Source organism: Lissotriton vulgaris, chromosome 4_1 (assembly GCF_964263255.1).
Source record: "Lissotriton vulgaris chromosome 4_1, aLisVul1.2, whole genome shotgun sequence".
NCBI classification, from domain to species: domain Eukaryota; kingdom Metazoa; phylum Chordata; class Amphibia; order Caudata; family Salamandridae; genus Lissotriton; species Lissotriton vulgaris.
In genome coordinates, this window is record NC_141691.1 from 369,506,006 (window position 1) to 369,526,234 (window position 20,229).

The window sequence follows — 20,229 nt, forward strand, 5'->3', positions numbered from 1 at the left end:
AGTCACTCACTGGGATGGATGGATCATCATCGTCGATTTACGGAAGAACTATGGCCATTTCGTGAGTGGCAATTGGGAAAACAAGTCAACAACAACCACAGCAGAACAACATGTCTGTCTAGTTGTGGTATGGAGTGGTCGATCCAGTGTAGTGTTATGCCAGAGTCCAGACAGCGGTTCATATAAAATTGCAGCTATGTGGCTTGTTGTATAAAATTAGATCTGCTTTGCCTGTCTGTGTCAACGAGGTATGCTACATGGAGGTTGGTTCACTCAGTGGTGCCTGCCTTGACCGTCTGCATGGACCTGACCTGCTGTGTGCTAATTATTATCCTGGAAACAGAGACTCAGAGTAGGCACTTTAGAAATGATGCATGTATGTAATACTGTGGCCTCTGAAAATGAAAGTGTTATTTTTGCACTACACACTGTACCTTATATTTTTCCTCCGGGGTGTTTTAATATCCCTTTCTGTTTTTCCATCGACAATTACAGGCCGTCACTTACCCTGTGCGATGGTAAAAACATTAACTCAGGCTTACCATAGCAATCCGCAATTTGCATCTGCCAGGCAGGCAGTGGACAGTGCGGTCACCAAGATTGATCGGCGGAGCGCCCGATGGAACGGAGGAGTACCGTGAATAAGAGGAATGACTGGATGCATGCAACTTCTCAATTAGACCAGGACAACTACAACATATAGTTACAATATCCACTTCAGTTGTCCTTATCTTTTAAATAATGTTATTGTTGTGAACTTCTATGAGTGCGACTGTGCGTTTGCTCTCTGCTTCAAATTCATCCCCACAGCTATTTCATAAGTTTCTTTGCTATTTTTAAAACTAATATAATGTACTACTAACTGTTTATTCTCTCTGAGGGCAGATAGGCAAGTGAAATTGCGTAATTACTGCAGCCCTGTACTGTCTAATTGTTTACTACTAGTTAGTAAGTTGTAGTATAAGCACTAATTTTCAGTAACCTAACCATCCATTTAGCAAACAAGTTCATGCATGCACTTCCTTTATGTCCCTTAAAAGATTTATGGATATGTTCGTCTCCAATGATTTGTTTTTCTTCATTTGTTGTATGTCCATGCAGTGGTTTTTTTCTCTTTTCAAAAAACTTTCCCAAAAAAAAAACATTTCCATCCATTTTTCAAACCCAAACCCTCTTCCCCCGGGGCTGTGTGGTTTTCATTGAGGTGTGACTAAATGACACCAATAATTCCACACGCTTGCTGGGGAGGATAAGTACAAAAGCAACAGAAAATCAATTTAAAGGCAGGTCAAGGAATCCGAGGATATATTCTTATTCTGCTTGACACACACCCATGAGTATTTGCAAATCAATTCAGAATTTCATGTCCGCCATTGAGTGGATTCATCAACAACAACATCCTCCTACACGTGACGAAAGCTTACACTGCTGTGTCCTTCAGTACTAGTTCTTATAGTAGCCATAATCCACGCAACTAGTAGTCAAGTTTTGATTGAATACTTTAGCATTGCTTAGACTACAATTTATGGCACTGTTCTTGTGTACTGTACTATGTACTATCGTACTGTTCTAATGCTCCTCAATCCACTCAATGTCTCATTTCCTTTTTTTTTCATATGCTGCTACTGCCAGTGTGTACCACTACTACTACCATCACAACAATGCCATTTCATCCGAACCAGATTCCATAACCAACTTTAATCGCCATTTGCCATGCAGCCAGCCCTGTGCCTAGCCCTATTCTCAAACACGAATCACAGGTAAGATAAGCATTTTGGGGAGGAAGAATAATGGAGTAGGAGGAGAGGAGAGACTGACAGTAGTACTAGTAAAGAAGTAGGACAATTGAATTTGGTAACTCTGTCAGTGGCACTTTTGCACAAATCTGGGCGATTACTTAGACAATTTGAATCAACGAGCCAGTTAAGTTTCAGGAAAACAAACGTATAGTTAACCCCCCCCCCTGCCTCCCCCAAAAAACAGTAAAAACGCATATGCTATGTTTAAGTGGAAAATAAATAATTATTTCAACCCTAACAAAAATAAACTATCCCACAAGACCCGACCCACCCCCTCGATAACCCCAACCGATGTCAATGAAATGTCCAGAAGAAAAGTTCCAAAACCCCAACGCCCAATTCTCACCCCCCAAAAGTCTTTAAAAAAGGGGCAAGGGACAGTCTCTCTCTACTTTGGCCGGCGGTGTCCTCCTGCGGCCAGGTGGTCACGCAGCTCTCTCCGGAGGGCCTTGAACAGGGCTTTCTGCCTCTCCACCTCCTGCTCAAGGTAGGCCACTCGCAGGTTTAGTGGATGCACACGAGCCTTGCAGGTACTCTGGGGGGCAGCTGTTGGTTTCGCTGCTCGGCGGCGGGTGGCTGCCGGACCATGGCGCCATACCGCGGGAGGATTGTGCTGGCTGTATGACCCAGGGGCAGTGGAGAAGGATGCAGCTGTTGTTGTTGATGTTGACTGAGAGTCATCCTCCTCCTCCTGAGCCACCAGCCGCCGATGTTCGGCAACAATTGCCTCCAGCTTCCGTTGCCTGGCCCGGATAGCCAACTCCTTCCTTGATAGTTTAGAAGGAATATCTATATGAAGAAAGAAAAAAATACTCTAACCAATACTCTTTAAGATTAACACAAAATAACAGAAAGTTGTGTCACAGTAACACTAGCAACTTGCAAGCACATTAAATAACATTTGTGGCATGTATCTATCTAACCTCCCACTTCGTCGGCCTCTGCTCTAATGTTAGTGAGAGTTTTCAGGAATTCTACTAGCACTATATGGACTCACTACATTAGACTCAGAGAGTACACCAGTCTTCTTGTTCTCTCTTGTTTAGCGAAATTAGTACGCAAACTTGTGGAAGATGGCATAATGCCAGTGCAGTCAGCTTGCACCCAGGAAAAACAGACGCAAGCCATGATGACGCAGACTCGCGTTCCTGTTACCAGTCAAGAACATGCAGGTGGGGAAGCTCTTACTTTCTATTACGGGTGGCACCGGCCAAACTCTGTTACAAGGGCTACAGCTCAATTAATTTAACTTTCACTCTGCCCTGCCCCTGACTACTACAAAAAGAAAATGAAGAAGATAATATGATCATCTATCCCTTCACAGGATATTTGCTTATATAAGGGATGACTTTAGGTGCTTTGTTTTTATTGATTGAGTGAACACCGATAGGCCACACATGAATGACACATTCATGCATCAGATTCCCAGCCACCTGTGCCTGCATTTAAAAACACGTATAATTCTTTGCCAGTCATTAATTTAACTTGCTCGTCCTTCATAGTTGAGTTGAAGTCAAATTTAGAGGAGGCCATTAGTTACTCGTCAACTCCCGCCGCTAATGCTATTGCTAATGCGAAGTCAAGGATGACTGTCTTCTACCTGGTTGACAAAAACTTAGTTCTAAATTTGTAAGTCTTTTTAACAGTATAGTGTACTTGTACTGTACAACATATACACCCCTGCAGCGAGCCTACTCTGCAATCTCAATAAGTAAGGAATATAATAGCTTACCACTGTCCGACACTACCGAGGCATTCCCCACAGTAGTTCCTGCTGACACCGCATCCGCCCCTGGAATGACCCCCTCCGCGCTGGCCCCGGCACTGGTGGTGGGCTGTGCCGATGGTGTTCCGCCTAGAAAATACATTTCATATTTTTAGATGCCATATACACCACTCCCTATTTTGTCTAGGAATGAAAAAAAATGTTACTACATAAACAAATGTAATTATTTGTAACTCGCTACTCTAAACTAAAAATTCCCCTTTTGGAAGGGGAGTTTATTTTTATTTATGCTTAGCCATAACATGCTACACTTTTTGGCACAACTGATGAATGGATGCTTTTTAACGCGCACCTTTTTTCTCCTAGCAGACAGAAGATTCCCTTCTACGAACAAGAGAAATATGTTACTCATCATCACCACCAGTACTTTAAGTTCCAACCAGGTGAGGTGTCTCCCACAATTAATGTGTAAATCAGCCACTGTTCACTTTTGATGAGTTCACCGTTTCTCTTCTACTATGAAGTTGATTTTAATAAATGTTTTTATATAATGCACAATTGAAAATCAATATACAGAGTACACACAGAGCTAGTTGTTTTACTTTTAATAAAGCTTTAAAACTTACATAGACTCTGTGGTTTTTGGTCATGAGTGAGTGAGCGAAAAGGTTTGCAATTTGCAAGCATGATTCCATGTCTCTGAGAGGTTGGGACTCTGACTCCGTAGTCTTATGTTCTGGGTTGTATAATCATTGGGGATCATCGCTGCATTCGGGAGCTAAATAAAGACTCTGACAAACTAGCTAGTCAGTAAGTAGATTGGGGGTTCAACTTCTGGTATGACTGAGGTATTTGGAAAGTCTAACTGCTCCTATTATCACCAATGCCCTATTTCTTGTCCATAGTTTCTGTATGTGCAGAATAGTCCCTGCAACAGTAGTAGTATGTCCTCCTATCCAATCAAAAAGTAAACTAGTATCTTATTCTTGGTGGCCTTTGACATTTTATTGTTGGGAATTGTCAAAGCATAAACATCAAGAAGACTTCAATAGACATTATGGACAACCCAGAGGACTGCACTCAGTGTCTAGAGCTATTGCTGAATAGGAGTTTTCTTTAAAACGTTTTGCCAACTGTGCAAGCTTAGCTAGCTACACAGACAGCCTAATAATAATAAATAGTAGTAGCACAGAGAGTCTTAGAAGTGGCAGGATAAGAATTTAGAAACAGTCTACAAGAAGATCAAAGACGGTTTAGGAAAAAATAGAATTATGATGAACGTTTGGAATAAATAGGTGCTGTAAAAGTTAGGGAAGTATAATTATTAATATGAACGGGAAAACTCACTGGGGCCAGCAGAAGAGCCCTCGGCGGATCAGTCCTGGCCTTCCTGCTCCGCCGCCACCGCCACCTCTGTCCTCTTGCACCTGGGAGGAGCTTATGTACATGAAAGAAAGACACAAGCATGGATGATTGTTGTCAAAGAAATCAAACATTTAAAACAAATATATATTTTGGGCAAATAAACAACAATTGCACTAAATTTATTGACCTATCTGATGTGGTCTACGAGGATATTAGTATTGCTGGATTCACGGACCGTCTACTTGGAAAGTTATGTAACTCACTAAACCAACTACAAAAAGTTTCTACTAGGACTGGCAGCACTCAGCAGCACACGAAGTGACAGACACAGTCCGTGATGATTGCAGACCACTAAAAAATGTCCTACTACATAACAAGTCATAATATACTCAATCCACCACCATAATCTCTTCTTAGTGGCAGGAGTACAAAGGAAGGACTGGACTTGAGTTTCTAGTCTCTCTAGCATTACGCAGTTCTGTAAAGTACACTCTTACATAATCACTCAGGCCAAATGAGCACAAAATTGAAAACAAGTAAGCATAGTAGCACCGCCACTGACTGAGCAGGCGAGCACCTGCAATCACAGAAGATTTAGAAACATAATTTACCTGCAATGTAATCAGCAGCATCCTTGCTCTTCGGAAAAAACATATATTTGCAATATAACACAGAGCAGAAGAAAACAAAGTAGTTATTAAATAGCTACTAGTACTCACCAAGCCCAGGGATCTCGACGCCAAGCAGGTCGAGCAGGTCTTGTTCCCCGTCCAGGATGTCGGACCACCGGTGGGTCACCTGGTTGTAGGTGCGCTGGACGCCGATACATGGCTCGGCACACCTTACCCCATAGCTGGCGACACTCCCGGAGGCCATACCCGGTACCGGACCTGCCGCAATGGTCTTGGGGAGATGGCGCTGCACAAAGAAGATCAGTGCGGTCACCTCCACCGTGCTGAAGATCTCCCTGGCACTTACTGACTTCCCCCTTAATCGCCCGCAAGGGAGCCGGCTACGGGGTGCGGGAATCTTCCCCTTCGACTTGCCGGCTCCCTTTGCCATGGTCCTGGGTCAAAGAAGAAAGGAAAAATAGGAAAGAATAGGGAAAAGAATAAAGAAAAGAAAAGACAGAGCTAAAAAAAGTAGTTATTAAAGCATCAAAAAGTTGAAAAAAACACAAAATATAGATGTACAAAAATAGAGAGATAGATAACGAGTAATTTTTCTTAAAAAAAAGTTCAAACAAACAAAGGATTACAAAGATTGAAACAGGATAGAAAAGGCATGCCCAGAACCATAGCAATGAATGAAAAACAAGATGGCCACGCCCTTTGCACCCACGTGGGTAAGTTTGCGTGATATTTTCCCCGGGAGCACGCAAAAACTGACACGAACACGCAATTGCGCCCCGGGACCAGCAAATGCACAACGCGAGCATGCAACTAGCGCCCGGAAATGGAAATATGTAAAGCGAACAGTGAAAACAAGATGGCCGTGCCCAGGTACGGCCGCATGGATAACTTCGCCCTAGCCGCGCTGAAAAAAAATCCAGCGAACACGCAAAAATTAAAAAATCCGCAATCTCACGAAAGTTTGTGTATTTTGCGGACCGCGAGTACTCTTTTGCGCCAATTCGCTTACCGCGAATTCACAAAATTCACCCATACTTAATCATAAGCTCGGCCACTGGTATCAACTACAAGCAATAAAGTATTGGTCTAAAAATATCTCTCTTCATTAAAGAAAGGTTCTGAACTTGAACTGTGTTTCCATTCACCACAAAAAAATCACAAAATTTTGTTCTGCTAATTACTTGTTTCTTCTTACTTTTCGCCTTCAAAAAATGGAATTGGTTTATCCAGTGATCGAATTCTGTTTAAACTAAAATGAATAATTTCCTTTTTATTTCAAAAGCCTTCTCAACAATAATTTCAATTTCCTTTTCTTTTTATAAAATGCTGCTCTTCTTTTGTATTTCTTCACATCTTTCAACAAATTAAAGACAACTCTATAGTAAAACATCTTCTTTCTTATTTCTTCATACTGACTCTGCCTCCTTTTACCATACATTGTGTCTTTTGAATGTGATTTCCCATTTTTTACGCTTCTTTTCTTCTTATTCTTTTTTGTTGTTGAGGCATTCTTTATACTTTCCACAAATCTGCACACTGTTTCCAGGCTTTGAAAGTGTTTTAATACATTCTTTTGTTCTCTCACTGCAAGACTTTTTTCTTTTTCCCCAGATATTGTTGTTCATCCAATACTTACTTTTGAATTTTCTTCAAATAATAGACCTTTTTCTGCTGTGTCCTTTATTCTGTTTTTAGCCATACTATGTTTCTTCTAATGATGATGAACAATATCTGAAAAAAATATATGATATTATTTTAAAAATCTACAACATCTATTATTCTATTACTAAACAAACACATTCTACATAAAAACCATTTAAACACTCCCTTTTTAAATCTCAATTAATGTACTGAAATACACATCTACTAATTAAATAATTATTGGAATGAATAAGTGCAATACAAATGCATAGACAGTGAATGAGTACCTAGAGTACTAGTAGTTCACACCAAGGTAACTTTATAAGTACTTACATTTCAGCAGAGTGATTTCATAATGACATACTTCTGGAAGGATGATTATAGCAGTAGAAACAGATTCACAGTGTGATTCCAGACATGCATGACTATTCCCTGAAATTTCGCAGGACTGACTGCTCAGTAGTCTGCAAGGGGATAGGGGACCTCATACCTTGTGCACATTTCACTATACCTCTGCTTGTCTGAATGCCTGACTCATTCTCCAACAATAAAGACAGTGACTGGGTTCTCAGGCTACTAGTAGTTGACAACAGGTTAAGTTTATAAGCGCTTATGTGTCAGCAGAGAGATTAAATAAGGATATGCTTCTGTCAGGATGATTATATGAGTGGACACAGACTGATAATGTGATTCCAGATAAGCAAGACTATTCCCCTGACTTTTGCATGACAAACTCAGTCACCTGCAAGGGGTTAGGGGACTGCGTACATTGTGCACATTTGATTGTACCAATGCTTTTCGGAATGCTTGACTCATTCTCTAAGTGCATAGACAGTGACTGTCTTCTTAAACTGCTAGTAGTTGACAACAGTATAAGTTTATAGGTGCTTATGTATCAGCAGAGGGATTAAATAAGAACATGGTTCTGTCATGATGATTATAGGAGTGGATACAGATTCACAGTGTGATTCCAGACAAGCATGGCTATTCACTGGACTTTTACATGACTGACTTTGTACTCTGCAAGGGATTAGGGGACCGCATACATTGTGCACCTTTGATTGTACCACTGCTTGTCTGAATGCCTGACTCATTCTCTAAGTGCATAGACAGTGACTGTGTTCTCAAACTGTTAGTAGTTGACAACATATATGTTTATAAGCAAATATGTGTCAGCAGAGAGATTAAATAAGAACATATCAGGATGATCATAGGAGTGGACACAGACTAATGGTGTGATTCCAGACAAGCATGACTTTTCACTGGACTTTTGCATGAGTAGCTCTGTAGTCTGCAATGTGTTAGCGGACCGCATATATTGTGCACATTTGATTATACCACTGCTTGTATGAATACCTGACTCATTCTCAAAGTACATAGACAGTGACTGAGTTCTCAGATTGCTAGTAGTTGACAACAGTAAAACTTTATAAGCGCTTATGTGTCAGCAGAAAGAATAAATAAGGTCATGCTTTCCGTCAGGATGATTTTTGAAGTGGACACAGACTCACAGTGTAATTCCAGACAAGCATGACTATTCCCTGGACTTTTGCATGACTGCCTCAATAGACTGCAAGGGGTTGGAAAAGGCACATATTGTGCACATTTTTTTCCACTGCTTGTCTGAATGCCTGACTCATTCTCCAAGTGCATAGACAGTGACTGAGTTCTCGGACGCTTAGTAGTTGATAACAGTATATATGTATAAGCGCTTATGTGTCAGCAGAGAGGTTTAATAAGGACATGCTTCTGCAGGATGATTATAGGAGTGGACACACACTCACAGTGTGATTCCAGACAAACATGACTATTCCCTAGACTTTTACGTGACTGACTCAGGAGTCTTCAAGACGTTGGGGGACCGCATACATTGTGCACATTTGATTGTACCACTGCTTATCTGAATGCCTGACTCATTCTCCAAGTGCATAGACAGTGACTGGGTGCTCAGACTGCTAGTAGTTGAAAAAAAGTACATGTTTATAAGCGCTTATATGTCAGCACAGAGATTAAATAAGGACATGCTTCTGTCAGGATGATTATAGGAGTGAACAAAGTGGTGTGGCTCACTGGTTAGAGGCGGCAGACCCGGGAGCAGAAGTTGGCCCGGGACCAGGGTTCAATTCCCGACACGGCAGGGTCATGGACCAGGGTCAGCGAACTCGACAATTCTCACCTCGGTGCCTACTCTAACCTGGGGTCCCACTCGGCAACTCTGGGCATTAGCTTGCCTAATCTCCACAACGGCCCCATCAACGCCGGGGATGCCTGGCTCCACCTTGGGGATTCCTAGTAGGGACCATCCCACAGGGAAAGCCAGGACGGGTTCCCCAGCGGTATACAGCGCCGGGACGCCCCTTTGCAGGGGCAGCTGTGCGCTTTAATGACATTTAACATTTAACTCACAGTGTGATTCCATACAAGCATGATTATTCCCTGGACTTTTGCATGAGTGACTCATAGTCTGCAAGAGGTTAGGGGACCGCATACAATGTGCACATTTGATTGTACCACTGCTTGTCTGAATGCCTGACTCATTAACCAAGTACATAGACAATGACTGAGTTCTCAGACTGCTAGTAGTTGACAACAGTATAAGTTTATAAGCACTAATGTGTCAGCAGAAAGATTAAATAAGGACATGCTTCTGTCAGGATGATTATAGGAGTGGACACAGATTCACAGTGTGATTCCAGATAAGCATGACTATTCCCTGGAGTTTTGCAGGACTGACTTAGTACTCTACAAGGGGTTAGGGGACCTCATACATTGTGCACATTTGATTGTACCACAGCTTCTCTGAATGCCTGACTCATTCTCCAAGTACATAAACAGTGACTATGTTCTCAGACTGCTAATAGTTGACAATAGCAAATGTTTATACGCCCTTCTGTGTCAGCAGAGAGATTACATAAGGACATACTTGTGTCATGATGATTATAGGAGTGGACACAGACTCACAGTGTGATTCCAGACAAGCATGACAATTCCCTAGACTTTTGCATGACTGACTCAGTACTCTGCAAGGGGTTAGGTGACCGCATACTTTGTGCGCTTTTCATTGTATCACAACTTCTCTGAATACCTGACTCATTCTCCAAGTACAAAGGCAGTGACTGAGTTATCAGACTGCTATTAGATGATAATAACAAAGGTTTATAAGCTCTTCTGTGTCAGCAGAGAGATTAAATAAAGACATGCTTCTGTCAGAATCATTATAGGAGTGGACACAGACTCACAGTGTGATTCCAGACAAGCATGACCATTCACTGGACTTTTGCATGACTGACGTAGTACTTTGCAAGGGGTTAAGGGACTATATACATTGTGCACATTTGATTGTACCACTGCTTGTCTGAAAGCCTGGCTCATTCTCCAAGTGCATAAACAGTGACTTGGTTCTCAGACTGCTACTAGTTGACAAAAAGTATAAGTTTAAAGCGCTTATGTGTCAGCACAGAGATTAAATAAGGGCATGCTTCTGTCAGGATGATTATAGGAGTGGACACAGACTCACAATGTGATTCCAGACAAGCATGATTATTCACTGGACCTTTGAATGAGTGACTCATAGTCTGCAAGAGGTTAGGGGACCGCACACAATGTGCACATTTGACTGTACCACAGCTTGTCTGAATGCCCGACTCATTAATCAAGTACATAGACAGTGACTGAGTCCTCAGACTGCTAGTAGTTGACAACAGTATAAGTTTATAAGCACTAATGTGTCAGCAGAGATATTAAATAAGGACATGCTTCTGTCAGGATGATTATAGGAGTGACCACAGATTCACAGTGTCATTCCAGATAAGCATGACTATTCCCTGGAGTTTTGCATGACTGACATAGTACTCTACAAGGGGTTAGGGGACCTCCTTCATTGTGCACATTTGATTGTACCACTGTTTGTCTGAATGCCTCATTCTCCAAGTGCATAGCCAGTGACTAAGTTCTCACAGTTAGGAGGAATTTTCTCTTAGGCATCGTGAGTATACAAACAATGGAACCCAGATTGCCAAACCTACGACAATGTAAGTACTTGAGAACGCTTAAACTATGTATTATCCATAGGGAGCGAACCAGCACGAGGGCCCCTACGTTTCCTGAGGCTCATGAGGCACTGAAATTAACTCATGAAAGTATGCCTTTTTCTATACTACTCACTGCATTAATTACAATCTTTAATATTTATGACAACTACGAGAAGCCCAGTTGATGAGCAACCAACCTAACTTTTAAAGTGTGATAGGTTTTAGAGAGTGTGTTTTATGTTAAGTGTTTGTGTGTCTTGTCAGTTTCCTTTTTTCACGCCAGGCACGATTTACCGCATAGTATGACATTCATGTCTAGAGATCGGAGCCCGCACCATTTGATCTTTTCCCACTGGTCACTGAACCTTTGGATGCAAAGGAGTGGACCACCACAAAAAAAAATGTTGTCCCCTTCTTCTGCAGGTCAGCTGTATAGCGACAAAGATATCTCAAATTTGTAGGTACATTGCATAACCTGCACCATATCTCACGTTTGTAAATAAAACACATTTTTAAAGTAGAGAAACCAGAGTAAGGTGGGGATTTGTGTACCCCGTCCTGAAGAAGGAGTTCCATACTCCGAAACATGTTGACACACACATACACAGGAGGTGATGCACACAGTCCTCCATCCTACACCTCCATCTCTTTCACCCTTTTAACAGCACCTGCCCGGGGGCCCATTAAAAAATCTTTTTGCGTCTATTCCACGAGCCAGGCACTTTTTAAACATCACTCGTCGATAACCTCACCACTCACGCACATAAAACATAAACCCTCACACACACCTCACATAGTCATTGATAAAGTGCTCCCGCGTAATCGTAGGTCGCAGCACGCCGCATCCCGTAGAGGGGTGCGAAGACCCCAATGATGAAGCATGACACCAAGGGTCCTTTTGGTGTTTGAGGGGTATTTTACCAACACTGGGTGCTCCCATCCATAGTATGGAGACCATTCTATCATAAGAGTGGATTCATTTTGCTTATACATATTAACTAGGGAGAACAAATCCACCTAAAACTCTCTCTCCCCTTTTTGTTATTTTCATTATTCAGGCAGCGCACAGCTGCGGGAGTTCTTTTGACACACACACAACACTCACAACACTCACATAGACACATACCTATTTACAAACACACAATGGAAGAAGAGAATGGTCTCACCTTTGGAGAGGAAGAAATAGACAGAATCCTGACGGCACTCAACTCTTTTGAGGGTCTAAGCAGCACAGAACCGGGACCCAGTGTGGCTGACTTGGACGAATTGACAAACTTAAGGAGAACACAAATCAAGGCGGCCCTTCATGGCCTGCTAATGACAGAGTACTTAGGAACCAGATAGCACCACAGGGAATTCTAGTGAAAAACGAACCCTTCATCTTCCAGTCAGATATGCAATTTAAAAAATAATGGTCACTGATATCGTGGCACTGTACACGTGACTGGTTGGTGCTAATAGTAAAGACGGCCGCCAGAATTACACAGGAACTAAAGGTGAACATACAAAAAATTGAAGTGCAACTCAAAACATATAAAAAACTGGCTGACCTTAAAAAGAGGCTGGATGAACTAAACCAGCAGATGTCGGAGTTTGAGTTCACTCTTAAACAGAGCAAGTTCAATAAACTAAAAAAGGACAAAGATCATTTTACACCAGAGGGAGCCTATCCATACACCAAGGTAGGCTATCTCTCAAAGAACAACAATAGTGATAACGAAAGTGATGGCTCAGATTGTTGTTCATCTGGATCAAATTTCAGAGACAACCAAAGACAAAGGTCCATGAGGAGCAGCCATAGACGAAAGGGACAACATTACCCAAGACAAAGAGGGTGGAGGGGATATCAGGCTCAACCATTCTTTCCACAATATCCTGGACAACCCCCTTTTACGCCCTACCACTATGGCCCACCACAAGTGGGACCGAATTTCCAACAGTGGGCCCCAGACTATGATACAGGCTTTTACAACCATCAGCCTTTTTTAGGGTCACGCCCAGGACCCCGAAGGGGTCTGAATCAGAAGGGTAACACAGTAATGTGGCAAGACCCAGAACAGGGGGTTCCCAGAATGAACACGATGAGCATGACGGGAGCACTCCCAAGCCACCCATCAACCAGCAAGAAGGGGACTTAGTAGTGAACATCACTCCCTGGGAGCAGTCAACCATCCAAAGGGCTGTATTGAACCAGGGTCTAGGTTTTGTTCCAACCAACAAACTTGACTCTTTTAAATTACATACCGAAATGCAAGAGTTTGTACGTAAAATCAAACTATGAACTTTCTTTAAAGATAAATAAACCCCCAAGAATACAGACACTGGACTAAGACCTAAATCCTCTTTTACGCCCCGATACCTCACTTCCTATTGAGGTTCTCACCTTCCAGAAGGCTGTGATGAGTGAACTGAAGACACTCAGCTCGACAAAATCGAGAGTGTTTCCATAACAACAGCCGAGCGTAACAAAAGGCAATTCGGGAGATGGCTACCAAGAGTGAGATCATTATCAAACCCACCGACAAGGGAGGAGCAATGGTTGTCCAAACCACAATAGCATATGAGCAGGAGTGCTCTAGACTACTATCTGACAGACGCAACTATAAAATCCTACTCAAGGACCCCACAGATTCAGTCAGAATCACAATAGGTGGTATGGAGGAGGAAGCACTGGCACACGACTGGTTGTCAAAAAAGGAAGCTGAATTCCTAATGCAAAAATCACCCAGGATCCCATACTTTTACTGTATTCCTAAAATACACAATAACCTGGAAAAACCCCCAGGGAGACCCATTGTCTCGGGTATAGGATCTATCCTGGAACCACTCTTTAAATTTGCAGATGCTTTCCTTCGCCCTATAGTACAATACACTAATACCTACCTTAAGGACACGAAAGCAGTTTTACAATTACTAAAGGAGCTTCCTTTTGACTCAGACAATCAGCTCTTGCTCAGTCTCGATGTGGAAAGCCTATATACCAGCCTTCCCCACGATGAGACCGTAGCAATCATTGAGGAAGTCCTATACACCCCAAACTGAAAATACCAGACACCGAGAGGAGTATTGCTGAAGTGTATCGCACTAGCCCTGACAAAAAATGTCTTTGAATTCAATACCACCATCTATCTCCAGAGCCATGGGACCAGCATGGGGAGCATCATCGCTCCAAGCCTGGCCGGGCTGTACGTCCATCACATGGAGACAAACAAGATTCTCCACACCCACAACCCCTACAGACAGCACATAATCACCTGGAAAAGGTATATTGATGATGTGCTGGTCATCTGGCAAGGGGATCCACTGTCAGTTACACAATTCATGGAGTGGCTGAATATCCAAAATCAATATGTGAAGTTTACCCACTCAGTGTCTAAGGAATCACTGGTTTTTCTGGACCTGAACATTTACCACGAAGAGGGTACCTTGAAAACAACGACCCACTTCAAGCCTACAGCAAAAAACTGCCTACTCAGGTACGATCGCTTCCATCCCCGACATCTCCGGAGTAACCTACCATATGGGCAGTTTCTTCGCTTGAAAAAAAATAAAAAATTGATACTTGTATAGCGCACTACTCACCCGCAAGTGTCTCAAGGTGCTTGTACGAATACCGCTGTGGAACCCATCCTGGCTTTCCCTGTGAGGCGTCCACTCCTGGGCACCCCCAAGGTGGAGGCCAGGCATTCTTAGCATTGTGGGGGCCGTTGTGGAGATTAACAGCCTGATTCATCAAGCATAATTGCGCTCGCAAAGGGCCAGATTCTGAGAATCTGGCCCTTTGCAAGTGCAATTTTTGCTTTTGGGATTCATCATCCCAAAAGCAAAAGTCTCTATTTAAGAAATCGCATATTTGCGAGGAATTGGTTTTAAGGAATCTCTAATAGAGATTCCTTAAATCCAATTCATCAACCAATTAGAAAATGCAAAATCTCAATATTTGGTCGCAATTTACCACCAAGTCTGACTTGGTGGTAAATTGCGAAAAAAGAGTAAAAAGCACTTTAGTGCATTTTTTTCTTTTGCATGTTACACACACACATGTCCTTTGGACATGTGTGTGCGCAACACCTGTTCAAATGTGCATTTAAGGGGTGCTACAGGGTGTCCTTAGGACACCCCAGGCACCCTTCAAATCGCTATCTTATTTGCGATTAGCAAATTGCTAATCGCAAATAAGGAATACTCCCCATTCATTCCTATGGGCCTTTTGGCCCATAGGAATGAATGGGGAGTTTTTTCCTTATTTGCGATTAGCAATTTGCTAATTGCAAATAAGGAATTTGTAGGAATCGCATTTTATTTTGCGATTCCTACATGAATACCGTTTTGCAAGTCTCTAATAGCGATTCCTTATGATTCTCTATTAGAGACTCGCAAAACGGTACCTTGATGAATCAGGCTGTTTGCAAGCTATTGCCCAGAGTTGCAGAGTGGGACTCCATGATTGGAATAGGCACCGAGGCGAGAATTATCAGGTCCGTGGAATTTTGAGCCCAAGACCCGCCGAGGAGGGGAATTGAACCTTGGTCCCGGGCTAGACCTCTGCATCAGGGTCTGCTGCTCTAATCATTGAGCCACACTTCTCCACAGACATGATCGCTTATAAATCGCAAGCGTCTGACCTAAAAACAAAACTCCAAAAGAGGCAGTACCCGGACAGAATCATAAATGCAGCCATTAAAAGGGCTAGGAATAACAATAGGGAAGCGCTACTGGAAGACAAGATACAATCCAACACGGAGCAGACAAGACCCATATAGTACACACTCCAATGAAGTGACCAAAATCATAAACAGACATTGGCGGATCCTAACATGTGGGACATTACAATTCGAAAAACCACTGTTCGCACACAAAAGAGGGAAAAATCTCAAGGACATCCTTGTCCATACCCGTCCCAAACAAGTCCAGCAACTGCCACTCGCCTCACATGGAATACAGGGCCACTACCCTTGTGGCAACTGCGGCAGCTGCCATCTAATGAAAAAGAGCAAACAACTGACATTTAGCAATGGTACGAAGTGGGACCAACGTAGACTGACCAACTGCAACAGTAAAAATGTAGTTTACATGATCACCTGTCCCTGTGGCCTAGAATACATAGGCATGACCACAAGAGCAATGAAGGTACGATTAAACGAACATAAAAGTAACATCCGGTGCAAGAAAAGCACCACTAATATGGCCACCCATTTCCTAGAAACGCAACACTGTGTCAATGATATTGCGTGGACAATCATAGAGCAATTGCCATCAGAGGCAGGTTTATTTAAGAAAGAACAGCATTGGGTGTTCAGGCTGGGCACCCACATAAGAGGCCTCAATGATGAAATACCATGGGGCCAACTCACTTAAACTGTTTCACAAGACTGACCACATTAACTCCCCCTTCAAGCATTCTGACTTTTCTGATTTTTCTGACCCAACGGTGTCACTACCACGGTGCGCTCTGCATAAAATATTGCATCTAGGGCGAAGCTGGGCCCACAACAGACAGCGATGTGGCTATACTGAACCCTTATTGGGAATGAGCCCTAACCCTTGGATAATCAAAGTGAGCAATGCGCCTTTATCTTCATACATATGGCCTTGGTTTAATGCATATAACCCTCATTTACATTAAACACTTCTTATTTCTAAGTTTAACCAACGCTACCCCTGAAACTGAATCAGTACCAAGCCATGTAGGCTTAGAAAAGAGACCTCCGTGACACGTATGCGCGTAGACACGTTACTACATTTCGCATGGGCAAACCACACAGCCGTAATGCGCATGCGCGAAGATGCGTTTCAACATTGCACATGAGCAGACAACACAGCCAGTCTGCACAGGTACTACACAGATACGGACACCAGAAAGTCCAAGTATGTGCACTTCCGACCTGCTAACTACTAATTGAACAGGCAATTGACAATCAGGATGAGTATAAAATGTGAGACCCTACCGGCAAAACAAGCACTCTCTGCGGAGCCGCGTACTGGGCAGTCAGGAGGAATTTTCTCTTAGGCATTGTGAGTATACAAACAATGGAACCCAGATTGCCAAACCTACGACAATGTAAGTACTTGAGAATGCTTAAACTATGTATTATCCATAGGGAGCGAACCAGCACGAGGACCCCTATGTTTCCTGAGGCTCATGAGGCACTGAAATTAACTCATGAAAGTATGCCTTTTTCTATATAACTCACTGCATTAATTACAATCCTTAATATTTATGACAACTACCAGAAGCCCAGTTGATTGATGAGCAACCAACCTAACTTTTAAAGTGTGATAGTTTTTAGAGTGTGTGCTTGATGTTAAGTGTTTGTGTGTCTTGTCAGTTTCCTTTTTTCACGCCAGGCACGGTTTCACGCATAGTATGACATTCATGTCTAGAGATCGGAGCCCGCACCATTTGATCTTTTCCCACAGGTCACTGAACCTTTGGATGCCGAAGAGTGGACCACCACAAAAAAATGTTTTGTCCCCTTCTTCTGCAGGTCAGCTGTATAGCGACAAAGATATCTAAAATTTGTAGGTACATTGCATAACCTGCACCATTTCTCACTTTTGTAAATAAAGCACATTTTTAAAGTAGAGAAACGTGAGTAAGGTGGGGATTTGTGCACCCCGTCCTGAAGAAGGAGTTCCATACTCCGAAACATGTTGACACACACACACAGGAGGTGATGCACATAGTCCTGCATCCTACACCTCCATCTCTTTCACCCTTTTAACAGCGCCAGCCCAGGGGCCTATTAAAATTCTTTTTTGCGTCTACCCCACGAGCCAGGCACTTTTTAAACATCACTCGTCGATAACCTCACCACTAACGCACATAAAACATAAACCCTCACACACACCTCACATAGTCATTGATAAAGTGCTCCAGCGTAATCGTAGGTCGCAGCACGCCGCATCCCCTAGAGGGGTGCGAAGACCCCAATGATGAAGCATGACACCAAGGGTCCTTTTGGTGTGTGAGGGGTATTTTACCAACACTGGGTGCTCCCAACCATAGTAGGGAGACGCTTCTATCGTAAGAGTGGATTCATTTTGTTTATACTTAAGTTCTCACACTGCCAGTAGATGACAGCAGCAAAAGTTTATGACGCTTATGTGTCAGCACAGAGATTAAATAAGGACATGCTTGTGTCATTATGATTATAGGAGTGGACATGGACTCACAGTGTGATTCCAGACAAGCATGAAAATTCCCTAGACTTTTGCATGACTGGCTCAGTACTCTGCAAGGGGTTAGGGGACTGCATACATTGTGCACATTTGATTGTATCACTGCTTGTCTGAATGCCTGACTCGTTCTCTAAGTGCATAGACAGTGACTGTGTTCTCAAACTGCTAGTAGTTGACAACATATACGTTTATAAGCACTTATGTGTCAGCAGAGAGATTAAATAAGAACATGGTTCTGTCAGGATGATCATAGGAGTGGACACAGTCTAACGGTGTGATTCCAGACAAGCATGACTTTTCACTGGACTTTTGCATGAGTGGCTCAGTAGTCTGCAAGGGGTTAGCGGACCGCATACATTGTGCACATTTGATTATACCACTGCTTGTATGAATACCTGACTCATTTCAAAGTTCATAGACAGTGACTGAGTTCTCAGACTGCTAGTAGTTGACAACAGTAAATCTTGATAAGCGCTTATGTGTCATCAGAGAGATTAAATAAGGACATGCTTCTGTCAGGATGATTATTGAAGTGGACACAGACTCACAGTGTAATTCCAGACACGCATGACTATTCCATGTACTTTTGCATGCCTGCCTAAATAGTGTGCAAGGGGTTAGGGAAGGCACATATTGTGCACATTTTTTTGTACCGCTGCTTGTCTGAATGCCTGACTCCAAGTGCATAGACAGTGACTGAGTTCTCAAACGCCTAGTAGTTGACAACAGTATACCGTATTTTCTGGCGTATAAGACGACTCGGCGTATAAGACGACCCCCTACTTTTCATGATAATATGTAGGTTTCATGCTATACTCGCCGTATAAGACTACCCCCACTTCCAACGCAGTTCTGCATAGCGATTTTGGTAATTCACGGCGCCATTTGTTCTATTTGCCTATTACTTTTTATTTGCTATCGATACTTGCACAGTTCTTCCACAGTGCCACCATCACCTACGTAACATTAGTTCTTGTGTTTGAGTGCGCTCCATTTATTTCAATATTATACCGTACCGCTACTTGCACACATGTCACTTTTTTCTCCTGTAATGCACCATTTTCTATTGAGAAGCGGTCTGACACCTTCGGGTGAAGTCCGCACTATGTAAAAATGCATGAACACATACCGTAAAGTTTGGTACCCGGCGTATAAGACGACCCCCAACTTTCCAGAACATTTTAAGGGGTTAAAAAGTCGTCTTATACGCCGGAAAATACGGTATGTGTATAAGCGCTTATGTGTCAGCAGAGAGGTTAAATAAGGACATGCTTCTTCAGGATGATTATAGGAGTGGACACACACTCACAGTGTGATTCCAGACAAGCATGACAATTCCCTTGACTTGTGCATGACTGACTCAGTACTCTGCAAGGGGTTAGGTGACCGCATACTTTGTGCACTTTTGATTGTACCACAACTTCTCTGAATTCCTGACTCATTCTCCAAGTACAAAGACAGTGACTGAGTTATCAGACTGCTATTAGATTACAATAACAACAGTTTATAAGCTCTTCTGTGTCAGCAGAGAGATTAAATAAAGACATGCTTCTGTCAGGATCATTACAGGAGTGGATACAGACTCACAGTGTGATTCCAGAAAGCATGACCATTCACTGGACTTTTGCATGACTGACTTAGTACTCTGCAAGGGGTTAGGGGACTGTATACATTGTGCACATTTGATTTTACCACTGCTTGTCTGACTGCCTGACTCATTCTCCAAGTGCATAGACAGTCACTAGGTTCTCAGACTGCTAGTAGTTAACAACAGCACAAGTTTATAAGCGCTTATGTGTCAGCAAAAAGATTAAATAAGGACATATTTCTGTCAGGATGATTATAGGAATGGA